This window comes from Amblyomma americanum, chromosome 1, assembly GCF_052857255.1.
Source record: "Amblyomma americanum isolate KBUSLIRL-KWMA chromosome 1, ASM5285725v1, whole genome shotgun sequence".
NCBI lineage: Eukaryota > Metazoa > Arthropoda > Arachnida > Ixodida > Ixodidae > Amblyomma > Amblyomma americanum.
This window is the reverse complement of record NC_135497.1, coordinates 47228911-47248597: the sequence shown is the minus strand read 5'-3', so window position 1 is coordinate 47248597 and position 19687 is coordinate 47228911. Positions and strand designations below refer to the sequence as shown.

At 46.2% G+C, this 19687-nt stretch overlaps 3 long non-coding RNA genes across 5 annotated transcripts; 2 read left to right on the top strand and 1 right to left on the bottom strand.

Moving 5' to 3' along the window:
• The first annotated feature begins 264 nt into the window (after positions 1-264).
• On the top strand, positions 265-7339 carry LOC144112745 (uncharacterized). The gene is made up of 3 exons (XR_013310436.1): positions 265-338; positions 467-547; positions 6944-7339. It is a non-coding gene; the product is annotated as an uncharacterized LOC144112745 (long non-coding RNA).
• LOC144112741 (uncharacterized) lies at positions 2369-15672 on the bottom strand. 2 transcript variants are annotated; one of them, XR_013310431.1, is made up of 4 exons: positions 15592-15672; positions 13012-13081; positions 12443-12572; positions 2369-2547 (listed from the first exon to the last, which is right to left on the bottom strand). It is a non-coding gene; the product is annotated as an uncharacterized LOC144112741 (long non-coding RNA). The 2 variants fall into 2 exon arrangements; XR_013310430.1 differs by lacking the exon at positions 15592-15672 and having other exon boundaries at positions 13012-13555.
• Positions 15673-15987: 315 nt separating this feature from the next.
• Positions 15988-19342, top strand: LOC144112742 (uncharacterized). Of its 2 annotated transcripts, XR_013310432.1 has the most exons (4): positions 15988-16062; positions 16180-16349; positions 17734-17880; positions 19270-19342. It is a non-coding gene; the product is annotated as an uncharacterized LOC144112742 (long non-coding RNA). The 2 variants fall into 2 exon arrangements; XR_013310433.1 differs by lacking the exon at positions 17734-17880.
• Positions 19343-19687: the final 345 nt, after the last annotated feature.

The window sequence follows — 19687 nt, the reverse complement described above, 5'->3', positions numbered from 1 at the left end:
GCAAAGGGTGGGAAATATATACACTATTGTGCGTTTTTATCGCTGACACTTTCAAAAATTTCCCCGCCTCAACCGCTGGCTCGTTTGCGGTGAAACTGCACACAGATCTTGCGTATTATGGTAACTTTTGTATCGTAGCAAGTTTGACAATGGTACTTACTTAGTTGAGCCGTGCATGATGCGAAAACGTACATGTCTACGTAGAGATCGGCAACCAAAACCCGCAAACGACGCTTTTTCGCTGAAGGGCCGCAGTGGCGCCATCTGTCTGTTTTGGGCACTGGAAGCCGTCACGACTAGGCCGCAGAGCGAGCATTGCAAACAATATTCTTTAAAAGGTAAAGCCTCGTTAAATTATTTGTTCTGATATTTTTCCGCTTTATTAGTCGAAAATGTTGTAAGCGCTTCAGTAGAAGCAGACGAAACGACAGGAACGGCATATTCAAACGGCCCGCGCTCCTTGCAGGGAAAAAGCGTCGTCTGCGGGTTTTGGCTCGTCGATCTCTCGTAGACGCTTACGTTTTCGCATCATGTGCGCCTGAACTAAGTAAGTACCATTGTCAAACTTGCTACGATACAAAAGTTACCATAATACGCAAGCTCTGTGTGCAGTTTCACCGCAAACGAGCCAGCTGTTGAGGCGGGGAAATTTTTGAAAGTGTCAGCGATAAAAACGCACAATACTGTATGTGGCCACGTACCAATGCTCAGGTATTGGTTTGGTTTATGGGGGTTTAACGTCCCAAAGCGACTCAGGCTACGAGAGACGCCGTAGTGAAGTTAAACCCCCATAAACCAAACCAATACCTGAGCATTGGTACGTGGCCACATACAGTATTGTGCGTTTTTGCGGGAATTTCGACCTGGGGATATTTAATGTGCACTGACATCGCACAGTACACGGGCCTCTGGAATTTCGCCTCCATCGAAATTCGACCGCCGCGGCCGGGATGGCACCCGCGTCTTTCGGGCCAGCAGCCGAGCGCCATAACCACTCAGCCACCGCGGCGGCTCTGGTCAGGCATTCGACGTCTCGATACTTCAAACTATTAAGTGACCGAAAATTTGTTCAAACTAAGCTGATTAGAAACAGAGGGTAAAGGGGCAGCTTTGTCGCATTGAAATACGCGATTTTGACGGAAGCGAAGTGCCAGTTTGTAAATACCGCAGGTTGGAATTAAGAGATTTCCCTGTCTGTGTACAGTACACACCTTACATACCCCTCTGGCAATAATGGCCCTCAGCAGCTGAGATAAGTTAGAAGAAAAAAAAATTAATCTGACATTAACAGGTGATGCAACTTCACTCAACCACATTGCTCAAGCCACTGTTCTGCTTGAGGAAAGATAGGACACAACAGTAAGAGAAGACTATAAATCTATAATAAGACTATAATAAGAGAAGACTATAATATAAAAAAAGACTATAAAAGCTTGATATTACCCAGTTTGTGCACCCGAAGCATAAATCATGAAAATCAGGTTAAGTCCAGTTCCTGCTCAAAAAGTGCCTTCAAGAGGATGTAATTTTCCAGTCCAACAGTCTGAAGCTACTGTATAGAAACTGGCAGACGTCTTGAACCTGAAGGCAATAGATTAACTGGCCGTGTGATGGTTTCCATGTCATGTTGCATGGCATGAATTACTGCGGAAGACATCGTTTTCTTTATGCTCTTCTACAGTGCAGTTTCGGGTAATGCCAATTTCACAAACTGCCAGCAAGAGCCCAGTGCTACAGAATCCGCCTCGTTTGCAGCGAGTTGCAATCCCAGTAGCACTGCTAGGGCTGTTATCTTTGTAAAATACCTACAATAAACATTCAATTCAAAGGGCCTAGATTATAATGTTCAGCAAGAGCTTCCCTAGCACTGTCATCGCTCAAGTGCTGAATGAGGGGGTGGTATGGGTACAAGCATCCCACTCAGTGATGATGCAATTAGAAAAGTCACTACCCTCCTGTAATAAAGTTGAAACTGGCCCCTCCTATGCAATAAAAGTAGGCACATGCAGAGCCCACAATCATCCTGTTCATTCCCTGATTTACATTTTCAGTGGGCTTCAGCACCCGTTTAAGTTGTCTCAAAGCAGTATGTTAGTGAAATTTCTTTGTTTTCATTAGCTTTGTGGAGCATTTTCTGCTGCAATGGCATAAACAGGAAGGCACTACGCGGTTCTGCAGGAACACTTCAGACTGATGCGACACACGGCAAGCACTTACCTCAAATATGAGTAGGTTACTCAGAGGAAACAATGTGGTGGTTGGGTATAGTCTTCAAAAAAAAAACTGCTTGGTAACACGGCTTTTCCATACGGCCAACGAAGTTGTTACTCATTTATTCATACACTTCATTAATTACTAACAAGGCGTGTCAGTAGGAATACTTTATTTGGCAAGGAAGTCCTGGCCGACGTGGGCCTAATGCGACTGCCTGTACGCCAAGGTGCAGACTTGTGGGCACATTCTTGAGCCAGTAGCCTGGAACGGGGAATAGGAGCCTTGGACCAGAGAATGCCGCGCCATGCAAGGTTGGCTGCTGCAGTCCCTCCACTAGTATCAGTCATACACAGGGTTGGATGCCATGAAAAGAGAAAAAGTATGCAAGCTCAGAACAATAAAATGCAACTAATAAACCACTAAGAGAAACCCACAAACAAATACACAAATAATGGAATGCATATGAAGGAAAAAAGATAAAGACATCTCCCAACAGGCTACAGCAGCAGCCCACGCACTCCTGTAGTGGCTTTGCGTATGGACACTAGAAAGATCCTAAAAAAAAAGGATAAAAGGAACATTGTTCAAGATGTGCCAGAGAAACCACACACAAAAAGAAGTGTGTACAAGGCAGAGACCAAGAATGAATAAAAATAGTCAAGACAAACAATGAAAGAGTTTCTGAAAGGCTTCTGAAGCTGGCACACAGGAGGTCACAAGCTCCATATGTTAAACCCAAAACCTTAAAGGGGCGGAGACATCAAATTTTTGGTTGGAGTGTTCTTAGTTTCAAACATTGCATACTCCCACCCGGCATGTGATACGTGCTCTGCAATTCAAATATGCACATTAAATATTATCGCATTATTTATACTGAGCGATTTCGGTTTCTGAGTGTCGGGGTGCATTATGACGTCACTCCCAAGGAAGAGCAGCAACCCTGGTCATGTGGGCTCCAATAGTAGTGACACAGGAACCGCTGCATCGTCTGGTCTCGTACACATGCTGTGCATATCAGGGCCTTTCGAAATGCCGGCCAGTACTGCGATATGCTTTATTTTCGACTAGTTGAAATTATAAAACAGATATTTGAAATTACAACGCAAACATGTTTCCACAAAATGCAGTGATGAAAAGACACATGTCATTTCTCTTCATAATTTATCGCATCCTAAAGCTTATTGAGCATCTCAATGAATGAGGAAAAATCATGTAGAATGGTACAATTAGTCTGAGCCATAACTGTGTTCAGGAAAAAACATGACAGCTTGACTTTGTAAGTCGCTGAACAACAATCTTTCGACTGTTCATTTCTCGGCCTTTTGGCAAAGATCATAGCACTGAAGCGCGGCCTTGTGGTAGAGCATCCGCCTCACATTCGGGAGGTGCTGTGTTTGATTCCCAGTGCCGCCGGGTACCCACCGGTTTTAAGATTTCGCCGCCATGGTGCTCAGCTCATCTAGGGTGAGATGCTTGGGAGAAGGGTCTTCGACCAAACCGTTGCCTTGATGGATCAGAGATAAGTTCCGGCGTCAAACAACCCTAAATCCATCTGGTGCGGTAGAAGTCCCATCTTTTTTTTTTAAACCAGTCATGCACACCTGCCGATGCGTGTGAGCCAGCCACAACGGTAGCAAGAAAATACCGCTGCACTTTGCTTGAAGGAGGTTTGTGAGCGGAGTGAGCTATGGCACATCTGTCTTGAGGCTAGAGATGTGAACGTTAAGTTTTGTAACTGGCACAAGGCGAGAGTTTTGGACTGCGGGTTTTAACCACGTGGTGACATTTTTGTGTTCGCATTTGACGGGAATTTTGAGGCGCAGGCTATCCTTCCCACGCAGTGCACCCCTGCAGAGCCGAGGACTAGGCCGGGGGCCGCCTGTTCCCATTGGATTAATTGGCTGGTGGACCGGAGGCCGCGGGAATCGTACCCACGACCTCCCGTAGTCGAGGCGAGCACTCAAGCACGAGCCCACGGCTGCGGTGGAGATGCTCTTGTCACAGTTCAGACACTGAAAAGGCGTATGACGTGATGTGGCATTGTTGAGAAACATTAATGACACAAAAAATCGATGAACAGCAGCTTAAAGGGACACTGAGCAGAAATTGAAGTTGGCTTGTATCGATAGAATACCAGCTCCTGATCACAAGAACGCCACTCTTACTGAAAACAAAGCTCTTGTAAGGTAGAAAATAGCAAGAACCAAAATACAGGTATCGCCGCCACAGGCCGATCTCGCAAGTACAAGCGTGCTGACGTCATAGGACAAGAGACGCCACCTTGGAGGAATTGTCCTGCCTACATGGAGGTCGCGAATCTTTGAGGCTATCGAAGGAAGGCTGCACGGTTCAATATTGAAGTAAGTTCTGTTTTAAAACCAACAGTGCACTTTTATCACACAAGGAAGACAGACAAAAGGCAACCTGAATGTTGGAAGTAAAGAAAACTGATGCTTGGCGGCGCCACAGGCAGCCAGGAGAGTTTCGATTTGATATTGCGCTTTGCGTCTATGAACTTTGCGTGCCCCGAGGCTTTGTTTTTGACGCGCCTCGATTTACAAGCGCAGAAAAGCAGAGGAACTCCAAGTGCTAGTTAACCTTTGAAGGAGCTTGTTAAGGCTGGTCAGGTGATGAAAAACAGCCGATGAAAAACTATGATGGCACGATGGTCGGTGATCGTAGAAGGCCGTTCGCAGTATAAAGAGCACTTGTGCTCTTCGCACGCTCGCTTGGCGAAACATTCCCGGCTGTGCCAGGCAACTTCAAACTACTTAACGGAAATCGTTTATTAGGGACGGGAGATAAGGTACAAGGCAGTTAAGAAAAATTGCTGACGGCCTAGTGCTGTTAGGCCAGGATGTACGTAACGAAAGTGCGAAGACTTCTGCATCGGAAGAGTGCATTCACTAGAAGCGCCTTTATTAATGGTTAACCTTGAGCCGTCGTGGCGGAGTGGTAGCATCTCCGCCTGAAACGCTAAAGGCCCTGGTTTGATCGCGAACCTCGGTGCAGGATTATTTTTTATTCAGTGATTGGGCGGGGGGTTTCAGTGGCTCCCATAGATGCCGCCACCGAATACGTTGGTTAGTGGTTAAGCGCAAGCTCTGTTAAGGAACGTTTATACGCCGGCGTAATGCGCGCGCACGCTGCATGGTGACGTTACGTTGGCCAAAGCGAGACCCTCTATACTCCAACTGCGCTTGACCGCTGACGCGTTCAGCGGCTTCGGCGCACACTGACCGCACTGGCGGAGTTCTTTGAGCATGTCTCTATTTCGCGCCGAATGCGTCAGCCGCCGCCGGCCCGGCTAGACCGATTCGGCTCCGTGGCGAGGTGCGCGTTGTGACGTAATTCAATAGTTTCGGCAGTTGGGCGGAGCTGTTCTTTTCGAGCTCTCGGCTAATTTAATCCATTCAAAGTACACATCTGAAGGTACATGTAAGTGGGCGAGAGAGCCCGATCCAGTGGACCCGTTGGATCTAGCGGAAGCCGTTGAAGCGTAGTGCGTCGGCTTTAGTTTCAAGCCGCCAACTTTAAACGCAAGCGCCCTTGAGCACCCGCCCGTTTCTTGTGGCAAAACAATAAATAAGTGAATTTATTGGCCCTTGCAACCGTGGGAGACCTCGACGCAGCCTGCTGCACCGTGCAACCGCGCCGTTAAAAGAATGACAATCCGTTGTCCCCAAAGCCCCGGTCAGCCTCCGATGGCGCCGACCTTGTCCTGGCCCTTCACGACTCCCCGCACTGGGGTTATGATATCTGATTATCAACGGCTGCTCACTGAGGAAGGGGGAAACGACCCGCCGGTGCCTAACCTAACTGTGCTCCCTGAAAAGCATCACACGCTCTCTGGGGCTAAGGTCGCTGAAATGTGGGCTGGAGTTTTTGCGAGAACTTCGTCGTCGGATTCGGGAACGGGATCACTCGTTACGCTGGCAAGACACCGGTGCAAGCGTAAACGAAGCGACGGTAGCGACCCCTGATAGACGCCTTCAACGTGCGGCGGCGGTAGCTTTCATTTCGGCAGCTGCTAGACCGCACCGCTAGCGGCCAGAAGTCACGGAGTCTGCGTTTACATCACGTTTCACGTCACTTCGTCCTGTGACGTCGTAAGAGTTCTCAAGTTTGAATCGGAGCGGCGGGAAAAACATTTCTACTTGGAATCCAAATTTCTTTGAAATAAATGCACCTTTTGCTCGCGGACAAGCGGCAACAAAGCCATGAAATGCCGAACTATCAGATTTTGCTAACAAAAAAAAAATTGATAGAGCTCTTCTCAGTGTCCCTTTAAGCTACAACAAGAGTGAGAGCATTAACAAGACGACCTGTTCCACTCTCCCTTGTGACACCTCCAGCTGTGGAATGCTGCCCCAGATGCAGCATTCTTGATGGGACATGGCCCACTTAACTCTTGTGCATGGGTTTCACCACACTGGAATCCCTGGCCGTAACGGACCCAGAGATGCTGACACATTTCAACTAGGAATCCGTGCAGGAATTTCAGCAGCTGTTTCCCTTCTCACTAGATGAAAAGTGCCTGGGCGATCCGGAGTCCTAGATTTGGAAGTCTGTTAAAATTATGCTCACAAGTTTTTGCTTTCTTTTAATGGTTCATAAGAGTGGTGGCCATATGTGCTGACATTACATGTGCTTTCACAAAAGAAACAAACAACTCTACTTTGAAAAAATTCTGGAAAATTTCTAAACGGAACACTCTGCATGCTTTCAGGGGCTCCATACACTGCTCATTGTACTGCAAAAGAATACTTCAGGCTTTCAAGAAGGAACCCTTGAACAAGAGGGCTGAAAGGTTGGTTTGCTCATCACTGAGAAGCACTGCCTTTTACTGCCTTTCCAATGAAGGCACACTCTGGCATCCCTTTCGATAGCAGCAATGCCACAGGACAAGCACCAAGCGATTTCCACAAAAAGTAACAGCTTTTTACGACCTCGTCATCACAGCTCGAACCGCAGAGAAACTAGCCTCTATTTGTTTCTGCAACAGCCTACAAGATTGACGGGGACTGAGAGCAAGATTTACAGATCGATTTTGATGCCACACTGGAGTGGCGTGGCACCTCGCATCAGTATACTGAAAGTGCATGAATTCTGCACATTACTATGACTACGGCTTATTCCACAGAAAATACTTTTGAATGTAGCTGTGTCTATTCATATGCACCAGACCAAATTTAATTAGCAGTGTGGCAACCTGTACAGAGCCAACCAGTATACACAATGCTCACTTAATTGAAGACAAGAAAAAGACAGCTAGAACAGACAGGCTGCCATGCCTAATACTCATTAGAAGCAAAAATATGTCATGCCAATAAGAACGGACCGTGTGCTGGACACTTGCAGTATCGTTAAAACTCGCAGCAGACCTCTGCGTTAATTTCAGCCTGTCCTTTTCCGAGACTTGACCACTTTCTTGATGGTATCCCTCGCAACTCGCCGATTTTTCCAGGTAAACGAAATTCCTCATGACAATTCTAGGTTGCTAGACACCCTTTAAAACCGTCACAGCCCTTCAAAGAAATACAGTAGAACCTTGCTGTTCTATTCTTGGTTCGTGTAATCTGCAGTATCACAAAACGAAAAATTATGCGTGTTGTGCTATTTTTATTCACAATACAAATTCTGGATAACATTTTGAAGCGATTCCCTGGTATACACGTCCATAATTTTGCCAAATTGTGACCATATGATGCATTCAGAGACCAAGAGAAAATACCAGCCAAGCTAGTCATCATTTTTGGATGCTTTGCCCACACGCACCTGAGCACTGCGGAAGATGCCGCTGCTGCCCTGCACAAAGGCAAGGACACAAAGCATCTTAAGAGCAGCTGCGGCTCTTCCACAATGCTCAAGTGTAAGGGGACAAAGTATCTGAGAACGGTAAGAAATAGTTGACGGACTGGACATGCCATGAAACTTCACCCCCATGGAAAACAAAAATATGGAAACAACTTGCAAACGCTAGAAAAGGAACTTTTCAAAATTTGTTCCAGCACATTCACAAAAGTTTTAATGAAGTGAAAGTGCCAATAAATGCCAGGGACTAGGAAATGGTGCAAAACCTGGACATAGAGCCAGTCACGTGCAGACCAGCAAAAAAATTTTTCATAGGGGCTAATTCAAGCTTGTTGCTAAAACATTGCATTCATAACATCTAAAAAAATGAAGGGGGACGGTGGGGGGGGGAACAAAAAAATAGAAGGGAAGGTGGCACAAACCTTTGCCTTAAAAATGCAAAAGGTCTTGTTGCGTACCATTTGAACAAGCTATCATGTCAGGATTTCGCATTCATTGAAAAGCAGTGTGCAATCACCTTGAAATCAGTGTGTGGCAGACTAGCCAGTAATTAAATTACTGTACTATAATTACAGTAATTAAATTACTTTTCTCACTAATTTCTAATGTAATTCATTACTTTTGTGGCCTGGTAATTTATTATTGTAATGAACTACTTTCAAGCAGTAATTTCACAAAAAAGTAATTAATTACTAGCGATATTACTTTTGCTGCATACTGAGTCCATGCTTCTCCTCGTGTCTGCCATCCTTTAGCCTCGCGTTTGTGGAGATGAGCATATACAAAGCACAGATGCAGTTTATGGGGGTTTAACGTCCCAAAGCAATCGACTAAGGCTATGAGGGACGCCATAGTGAAGGGCTCCGGGAATTTTGACCACCAGGGGTACTTTAACGTGCACTCACATCGCACAGTACACGGGCCTATAGCATTTTGCCTCCACTGAAATGAGACGCCACAGACGGGATCAAACCAGAGTCCTTTGGGCCAGCAGCCGAGCACCATATAACCAATGAGCCACCGCGGCGACTACCAAAGCAAGAATAAATTACGGGGGCACTTGAGACTACTTCGATGCTTTGAAGGCAAAAAACATTCATTTTTTAATTTATATTGTTTCCTTCCTTTCTAATGACACACCTACTCATTAGCATACAGTCATTAGGTAACACATACATTAAATGAATCATTATTCGCCAAGAAGCAACGCAGTTTTGTGGCCCATGGGTTGCGCGATCGCCTCGCAATCTAAAGGCCCTCAATTGGTTCAATTCTCTACACCTTAGGAAGAAATTTTTCCCTCTGCTGACGACATCATTGGGGGTTGTGGACCGCGTTTCCTGGAAATCGACGACGACGCCAGGTATCAATGTCAATGTGTCATATAAGGCGTTCCCCTTAAAAGTGCACAACCAGTAATGGCCAGCACTCCAGGGAAGCGGCGCACGTGGACGAGAGGTGACGTGCGCATAGGCGTCAGCACTGCCTTGGTGAAGAGTCTGCAAATCAGTCACAGGACTGGCATGCATCTTCCTGCACTGCACACGATCTCACACACAAACGCACTGCGAGCGCTTGAGCAAGTACTTTGACGTCGCCGCACTGACAAGAAGTCTCAACTGACACGTCTAAGAAAGTTGTTCGTGAGTTTTCGGGTTTTTGTGGCCTCATTTGAGGCCCTATTTCTAACTGAAGGGCAACATAGGCAACAGCGTCTCAGCAACATGCAATGTATTTCCCCCAACTTGCCTCCAGAACAAATCAATTGAACAGCAGAATTGGCAGCTTCTCGCGCCCCTGCGCACTTCTGGGATGATGCGTCGATAAGCAGTCAATGCACTCCCGCTGTTTACGTGGATGACAAATTCTTCAAAATCAGAATGGTGGGACCATATTACACATTGAACGATGTACTTCTGATTGAAGACTGATATGACAAAGAACTCATCTACATCAGCAAAGCGGCTGTTCAAATTGACTAAAGAGGGGCAAAATTTCTGACGCCCATTTTCAAGCTCAGTGGCGGTGCAAAAAAAAACTAGAAATTTTTTGCACAAACTATGACCAATGCGCAACATTTTAGCATCGAAACTAAGTAATTTTCATTACTTAAGGCAGGTAATTATAATGTAATGTCATTACTTTTTGAGAACAGTAATTTGTAATATAATTTAATTACTTCTGTGATTTCTAGGAAAGTAATTAGCAATGGAATTTAATCACTTTTCAAAGGTAATTTTGCCACGTATGGTGTGGGGTCAGCGGCGTCCTAGGGAACTTCTCAGTGTCCTTAAGTTCTTACGCAAACAATGACACACCACCCAGTTTCCTACATGTGACAATGTCCATGAGAAAAAGCAATATTGTGACAAGACCACGAAGCTGGCTGCGGTGCGTTACAGAGCACTCGCGCTAGGCCAACGGCCATTAAATTATATCTCTGCCGTCGTTCACCGCGCCTCACTCTTTGGACGGCAACCACGCAACAATATTATACACCACACAGCATTTGCATTGGAGGGAATGGCCAAGAGCATTTTCCATTTGGCTTTCTGCGTGCTAAAGGAATATAGACACGTAATTTTGGTGGCATGTTTTCTTCTCTACAACGATGCAGAAAATACTACTACCTATGAATCACCATGTGATATTTGCCCATCCCCGCTAAATAATTTATAATTGAATTTTTTCTGTCACACTGTTTCAGTTTCAAGAGCCGAACAATTGCTGTGACATCAAAGAGTGCTTTTGTGTCATGTGAGGCATGGAAAAACGCCCATATAATCTCTGCTTCATCGTTATGATTTACTGCAGTGCTGAAGCCAGCCTTCCTCAAGAGCCGGAATGACAACTAATGTGGAAGCAGTGATTATATTGCAGTTTTTCACGTCTCACATGACCTACAGCCTCTCTTTGAGGTCAGTCATCGTTCAGCTAGTGAAACTGAAACAGCACAAGAAAGAAATTGTTATATATTTTTTGGCAGCCATAGGAGCATACCACACGGTAATCCGTGTATAATAATGCCTTACACCTCATTACAAAAAAAGATCGGTTTGGTTTAGGGGGGTTAACGTCCCAAAACGAATCAGGCTATGAGGGACACTAGTGAAGGGCTCAGGAAATTTCGACCACCTGGGGTTCTTTAACGTGCACTGACATCACACAGTACATGGGCCTCTAGAATTTCGCCTCCATCAAAATTCGACCCCTGCAGCCGGCATCAAACACACGTCTTTCGGGTCAGCAGCCAAGCCCCATAACCACTGAGCCACCACTGTGGCGTCATTACATTAAAAAGAAGAAACCACACACCCAAAAGTTAGGTGTGTATGCTCCCTTAAAGAACACCAGGTGCTCAGAATTTCCGGAGCCCTTCATTACGGCGCCCCTCATAGCCTGATTCGATTTAGGACAAACCCCTGTAAGCCATAACCTTTCAGCAAATAACTGTCACCATTTCATTAAATAACTCGTGCCATACCTTCTCTGCTTCTTCGACCTACACATAGAGGAGGTGAGTGATTGAGGCGTCATAATGAAAACCTAAGCAGTCAAGTCGAGTCGCATGGGCAGCATTTCAGCACTAATTCGTAAGTCGCCTGTGTGTATACATGCAACGATTTTTTTTCTTTCCGTGAAACGACCATTTCCTAGAGCAGGTTCATAGTAAAACCTCATTGCGATTTGATGCTTGAAAATTCTTCCAAGTGTTTCAGGATTTTGGTGGTTGTTGGTGTCGGCGGCACGCAGTTGGATGCAATTTCGTGACGACAGCAAGGCTATTGGACAATCGGACCTGCACTCGACCATTCGTTTTGGAAGCGGCCAGTGCCAAGCTGCATTTGAACTGCCTGAGCTGACGTTGCACGGTGCCGGCACCACCGCGGAACTTCACAGAACTAGTGCAGAGTGTGCAGCCAAATAAAAGAAACCTATCATGACCAATCTTAACAAAGCTGTAGTTCGGGCTTGTTCGTATAGCATATTAGAAGACATAGCGCAGCAAAACGGGACAGAGAAAAGGAGCACACAGGATAAGCGCTCGTCCTGTGTGCTCCTTTTCTCTGTCCCATTGTGCTGCACTATGTCTTTTTCTAATATCACCACAATGACCTGTCACACACTGCAACAGTGCCTTGTGAGCTTTATGCACCTCACAAGCTTCCAAACAGTCAAAGGACATCAAGCACATTGCCCACAATGTTCATCTCTTTAAGGGCTCTTTACACCATCAGCTGTAAAAAGGTCTTAAGCTTAGAGGCTTTAAAATTAAGCTTGCCTCTCCAGTTGCCTCATGCGCTCCATTCTAGTTGGCTGCCTGGGTCCAAGCACCTTTCCCACGTAAAACCGATGCTCGGCAAAAGTGGCACAGCACTCATTTTAAAATTCTCACAGAAGGTCGAGGGCTCACTTTGTGGCGCCTTAGAGCCTTTGCTGCCTCAGCATTTTAACGTCCCATTTGTTCAGCCTCTGCGCCAGCAAGCCAACGCCGGACTGCCAGCAAGCCAACGCCGGACTCGAAGCAGGAATCTGGAAGGTCCCTGCATACCACAAAACTGCCAGTCAGTTTTTAAAGTCGTTTTCTGAAATAAATATGAATTTAAAAGAACATGTTTCGCGGTACAGACGCCAAAGCGTAATTGCTTATCTCACAGCAATTTTTGCACCTGTTTCAGAAAGCGGATTGTAACAGCACCCCACAATTGTAAAGTGCAGCATTAAGTCAACACTCTACAGACTTTCCCAGTCGCGGAGCCACAAAAAATCGGACCGCGTACAAAACTCATCGCACAAACGGTTAGTTCAACTGGACTGTTGTCAAAAGTTTCCCGCCTTTTTTCGGGAGCACGCAAAAGCTGGTAATTATGCGTGTTTTCAATGACCATGAGCTACGTTGGGTTGGGTTGACAAAAGATATAAAACACGCTCAGCGCAAGCTCTTTTCTGTTGAACTGCACAGAGCTTTTGAGCAGAACTTACGAAAAAACAGATGAGTCTTTCCCTCCGGGCCTTTGGGTCCACTGCCGGGAAAGCGGGCTCAGCGCTTTATCTGCTAACACAAAATATTCGGGCGCAAGGAAGTTGACAACGGAATGCCGAGTGTCAGATAACGGGCAGCACTCAGTATTAGAGATGGGTCGCTCAGGAGTGAGCCGGATCTTCTGAGCCGCTCTTTTAAAAGAGCGGGTGAGCCGTGGCTCAGGAAAAGTGAGAGGCGGTTCTTTTGGAGATCCGGCTCACTGATCCATAGGACCGTAGTCCAGCGTAGTGATCCGTGCCGAACGGCGAACTGTCTGTTCCGTCAGAGCTGTGTCGCTGGGTCTTCTGCCGGGTGCGATTTTCGCGCCATCTGTTAGCAGTGCGAGAAAGCTGGTTTGTCGTTCAGTTAGCCGTGTCGAACCGTCCGTCAGAGCTGCTGGGTGCGATTTGCGCGCCATCTATTAGCAGTGCGAGAAAGCTGGTTGAGTGAACGGGTCGCCCGCTCTCTGAACGAGAGATCCGGATCTCCAAAGGAGCCATTCGGCTCACTGAGCCGAAGACCCGGCTCTTCAAAAGATCCGGATCTTTTGAAGAGCCGGGTCTTTGGCTCAGTGAGCCGTTTGGCTCCTTTGGAGATCCGGATCTTTTGAAGAGCCGGGTCTTCGGCTCAGTGAGCCGAATGGCTCCTTTTGGAGATCCGGATCTTTTGAAGAGCCGGGTCTTTGGCTCAGTGAGCCGTTTGGCTCCTTTGGAGATCCGGATCTTTTGAAGAGCTGGGTCTTTGGCTCAGTGAGTCGTTTGGCTCTTTTGGAGAGCCGCTCTTCTGGTGAACCGATTCTCTCGTTCAGTGAGCCGTTTGGCTCTTTTGGAGAGTCTCTCTTTTGGTGAACTGCTTCTCTCGTGCAGTGAGCCGTGCAGCTCTTTTGGAGAGGCGCTTCTCTCGTTCAGTGAGCCGTGCGGCTCTTTTGGAGATCCGCTTCTCTCTCGTTCAGTGAGCCGTGCGGCTGTTTTGAAGGGGCGCTTCTCTATCGTTCAGTGAGCCGTTCGAAGAACCGTTCAATCAGAGCCGGGTCTTCTGGCAAAGTGCGTATTTCTGGGCTAGTTGGTTGAGATACATTCCGAGCAAAAGAGCGCTCGCAGAGCTTGTCCTCGCTTTGTGTTGTCCTGCGGTGTTGTGTCTTCCTTGTTGTCGTCCGTTGTCTGCGATCGCTGTTTCGCTCAGAACGTGTCTTCTGGCAAATCATTGGCAAAGAATGGCGCCGTTCGTTGACAGCTGTTGTTCGAGCGATGTCTCACGACTCCCACCGATCTTGCATCGTGAGCTGGTGCAACATTTCGAAGGTATTAGTAAAAATACCTATAACACGGTTATTCTACTAATGCACATATCGTTTTATTTAAAGCCAAATAACTAAACTCTATAGCAGAGGTTGCAGTGTAACCTACTAGTTATTTGGCTTTCATGAAAACAAAACAATATATGCATCCGTAAAATAGCCGTGTAGTAAATTCAGGCATGGTCTCTTCCTTTTCTTTAGAGAGGAACAGGGCCTCTCCAGGCAGTGTTTGAAGATGGGGACGATTGTCAAATGCAGATGATTAAGAGAGGAAATATATCTACATAAATGTACAAAGGCAAACTGAGTTACAGAAGAAGGTCTCATACAGACGGCCGAAATAACTCTAACTAAAAAAAAAAGGTAATTCTCACACAGAGAACATACACTACAAGACCTTACTTATCGACCCACGTGTTAAAGCCTAGGTATATTTGCAGAATTACAAGCCACTGCACGGAGCCTCTAGCTAAACTAGGCAATACCGACTTGTGATTTGTAATGCATTTGCTTGCGTTTTTGTAAGTTTTATAAACAAAGAAGTTAGGGCGGCCGTATTTCGAGGCCCGTCCTAAGTTTCGATAACCAATGAAGGTAGCCACCTACAGCCCTGAAGTTTGACACAACCTCGAGCCCAGGGCTTGGATAAAAGAAAAACACATAACGAAGATTTCCGAAAAACCTATTATTACGGGAGCCCTTACCCTTATTGCGTGATGCTCTTTTCCTTCCCCGCCCTACCTGCGCGTCGCCTCTCGAAGGATGACAAGTTTTCTTTCTTTTTTTTCTCAGCTAACTGGCGGTGCCACTAACCCACTGGCTCGTCCCAGAAATATCAGATAGCGGAGGCCCGCGACGCCTCGGCGCCATCAAGAATAGAGACGCGCTTGAAGGAGCCGGTAGCATGCAGAAGGAAAAGAAAAAAAAAGAGATGGTCCCTGCGCCGCACTTGTGGAGAGAGGGAGTGGAAAGGAAAGAACCACGGCTCACTCGTTCTTCGTGTGTCCGTGTTTCATTGCGCTGTTTCTCCCCTAAATGCATTACCAACTAGCCCGGAACCTTGCTCTTCTGCTAAAAAGACCCGGCTCTTTCCTGAGTGACCCAACTGAGCGGGTGAGCCGTTCAAATGATCCGGCTCACTTCAGTGAGCGGAGCTGTTCTGAGCCGCTCACTGAAGTGAGCCGTTTTGCCCATCTCTACTCAGTATGTGCATACAAACAGATAGCAAGAACAAATTACTCACGTGCAACACGATCGCACACTCCTCCCGCCGACCGGCCGTAGTGCTACTGAAAGCAATGCTTGGCTCGGCTCAAACATGAACAGGAAAACAAAGCCGATGTGAAGTTTTTTGATCCAACCAGATTCGACGTCATGGGTTTAAATAATGCTTACGTTATTTCGACCTGGTTGTAAGCGAGGCAGGATTGGCTGTGAGCGCCCGTACGTCATTAGTCGGCGATGTGTCGCGTTTGTCAAGAAAACTTAGCGAATGTTGCAGATTATTGTTACAAGTGATGTTTTCTACGAGAAAAAAATAATTCCGAAGCACAGACATTGAAGTACAGCACTTGTTGTCATGACAACGGTGGGACGCCAGCACAGGCGCCTGCTTGCAAATGGTGCCTCTCTGCCAAGTGTCAATGCGCGCCGCTCGGTTGACTTGCACTATGTGCACGGTCTTTTTACTTCGCTAGCTCGGCAGACACAAACGGTAAGTGCAGTTCCATTCATAAGGTCTGTGGCGCGCTCCTTTTCTTTCGCGAGGAGGGAACGGTGCATTTTAAAGGTGCTCAGTGAGAGTTGCACGACTCAGGATGCCGTTTCGCAGGTTGCTCGTTCACCACGAGAGGCCACAAGAGAATAGGTTCGAGAGCCCAATTATCCCAGCCCGCAGGAAGCACGGTCGCTCATCGCGCCGAGAGTAGTTCTCATCTAAGAACAAAAGGCCTGATCCAAGGATTATGTAAAGCACGCGCAATACAGCAGCATAGCACTAAGGTGGGTTAATTTCTGTATATCTTGTTCCATGCCTATGTATGCATAGTAAGCTGATTCTTGGATGCACGCTGGCTTCGGCAGTGTGGTCACTAGGGTGCACGGCCAAGATTTAAAGTTGTCTCTTTGAGGCATAACCCTCTTGATTGCGCTATGCGAAATGCATCGAAATATAGCGAAATGTAGTAGCAGGTCTGAGCATAGCTAGAAAAAGGTGGGGGGGTGGGGTGGATATGGCAGACATGTATGGCAATAAACCTGTATGTATATTGTGTGGCATCTGTCGCCGTCCATTCTGTGATGTGCGACGTTATAGGAAGTTTACGCTTAGTCAGGCATGTTATTGTCTTTTCGTCAACTTCCTTGACAACTATTTTGTTTTGAAAATAAAAACTCAACTTCGGCTTCGCGTGTGCCTTCTTCACGCGACACCACTGCTCTATGGTGAAGCCACCCTACCAAGTTATAAAGCCATCATGTTGCAGCGTCAAGAAAATGGTTCTGAAATTTTAAAAGAGGTCAGAAGTGCCCGTTTTTGTAGCGTCCGTATTTGGGATATGGGTGCGCCGGACCGGGGACCACCACTGTCCACACCGGTTCGTAAACATAGGCCCTGAAGTTTAATTTCATAACAAAAATGAGTATGGCTGCAAAAACAAAAATCTGCGTGGATTTGGAAGGTTGCATGCACACCTTTGCAGAAGAACTGAGGATTGGGCGAGTTGGTGGTTATCCATCGCATTAAAAACCAGCGTTAAAACACACACAAGAGGACGAGACGAGAGACACGGAAGGCGCTGAACTTACAACTGAATTTTATTCGACAGTAAGAAGTCAATTTATACAATACACACACACATGTAAGATTGTCCCGTCAAACGCAGATGTACTGTAATCACCCAAATGCAATAAACCCCCCGCCCTCAAAAAAAACCATTAAACAAATTTCCAAGGCAGATGCGCTATCATCAACCCTGCTACCCACAATGAAGACACCAAAAAAAAACATTAACCAAATTTCTAAGGCACGTGCGCTATCATCAATCCCGCTACCCACAATGAAGACACTTCATTGTGGGTAGCGGGGTATATATGTAGCCTTCAGCATCTGTTATAATGTGTTTTGGTATATATATGACGAAGCGTGCCTGGAATTGTTAGGATGCTCAAATACCCGAGATGCAGTGTGTGCAGTGCAATAGTCTCTGCTTTAATGCCTGTAATGACTTGACCTGAGTTTATTTGGTTCTGTATGAGTCCGACAATTTCTTGCATTTATTCTTTGCTGTGAACTTCTTTGTTCAGAGTCTAACCATGCGGAATACCCTTCAAACCGGTCTTGGTTGCTTCGGTTGTGTCTTTGCATTGTTGTTTTATCATTTCTCAGGGCAAAGTTCTCAACAGGCTTCTGGAGTGAGGCACTGCGCTCCACTTGCTCCACACCCAAGGCAGCTTACATTCTTAATGACTTCATCATTAAATGCTGTAATGCTTCTGTGTCGCCAATGAACAGAATGGTTGCTAGCCATAGCAGGTGAGTTGTGATCATTTAGAGCAAGTTCTTTTCTCCTAGACTGCTCATTAACTAGGTCAGGTGCACTGTGGTCATTTTCTTCAGTAAATGAAAGACTCCTCATATCTCCTGCTTTTCCAGTGCAGTAGCTTTTTTATGACTTTTGATAGAGCTTCATTGCTATGTATTGAAGCTTCATACTGATCCCAGGAGCTATAGTCATGAGCATAGTTCCATCAAACCTGCTGATTTCTGGTCTAAAAAGTTTGCCTATTGGCCTCGCTTCTTTCTGATGCATCCTGAGAGCTTAAATAGCGAACTGATGCACGTGGATTTTAGTCGGTAGCATGTTGCAGTTCCGCATTCCTTCGCATCACATTAATCTATAACAGATGGAGGCGCAGCTTCCAGCTGCTTTTGGAGCTTGGCTCCTAGCTCCCAGTCATCAGGCGCTCTTTGTTTTCATATTCCGCATTGGGTGGGGATGCCTCTATCAAAAGAATGGTCAGATTAACATGCAGCTCAACTACGGGTTTGGATAGGGAGGATGCCAAGATTTCAATTACTGTTGCAATGCCAGCTGAGTGCCGTGCACGACAAAGCTTTTCAAGTTGAAGAGAAAAGTGCAAAGTAATGCTGGTATGAAATACCGTCGGTGCTCGGTGTTTCTGTCGCTCTAGTGCAGAAACTGGTTGTCTTCTTCTTCAAGGACGTCGGGTCCTGGCTGCAGGCAGTGTAAAGTTCTACACTTTCAGTGTTCTCGGTAGCAGCTTCTGTAGTAGTCTTCAGCTCTCCATTCATACCTTCAGAGTTCTGGGTTTTTGGTACCATCCTTCTCGGAAGTGACCATAGTTCAAGACCCACAAGAGACACCAAGGCAGAGCTATTAACTGGAACCTTAAATGGCTACTGAAGAAAGATGATAGGGTACGTTAGAAGTGCTAGCTGCAACGAGAGCTTCACCTCTTCTGTGATGTTCAGTTCATCGGTACCAATTTCCAACTAAGCTCTCTGCAGTGAGTGCCTTTGCAACTGGGGCCATGTGTCGTACTATTTTCTGCCTTGTCGGCGCCGTGCCCACCTCTCTTCATCTCTCAGTGCTTCTTTGTTCTCTCCAACAATTGTTTCTTTTGTAAATTAATTTAGTCAGCACAGATCCTTCGATCTGTCAGCAATGTTTTCACCTCTTGGCTGGACCAAGCTTACCTGCCAGCTGGTACATCTGGTCATATTTGGCATAACCATGGATCCAGATTGTTCAGGGCTATGAACCAACCCCATTACAAGTCTTGGGGGAATGTATAGTATGTGGATAAAAATGTCCACTATTTGTTTGAGTTAGCATGATGGGTGCATTTCGAGCAGATTTGATTATTGTGGTTGGCTCAGAATTATGCCTTTACTGTGCAGGACGTGGATGAAAAATTTGCTCGGGATTCTCTCCAAATTCGGCTAGCTGGCACTGAACCAGAGCTGGTGCAAGCTGTGCTTGCACTTGGCAAGGTGAGTGCACTGTGTCAGCTATGTTACATGCATTGCATTAAATAGTTGTCACTGATTTCACTTTGAATTGTTGTCACTGTTTGCCTACTCACCTTTGCTTTGCTGTGGCTGCATAAAAGCATTACAGAAAACATGCTAACAGCAGTTTATTATGAATGACATACGCACTGGGAGTAGTGTGAGGGATAAGTGTGACAGCAGTTGGAAAAACAGTAAAAAAAGAAATGTTTCTGTAATTCAAGTTTGATTTTCTTTTTATTTGTTTGTGCCTTTTCCCCTACTTAATACTGTGTTGTAGCCCCTCGGTTCAGGTTCTTTGATTTTG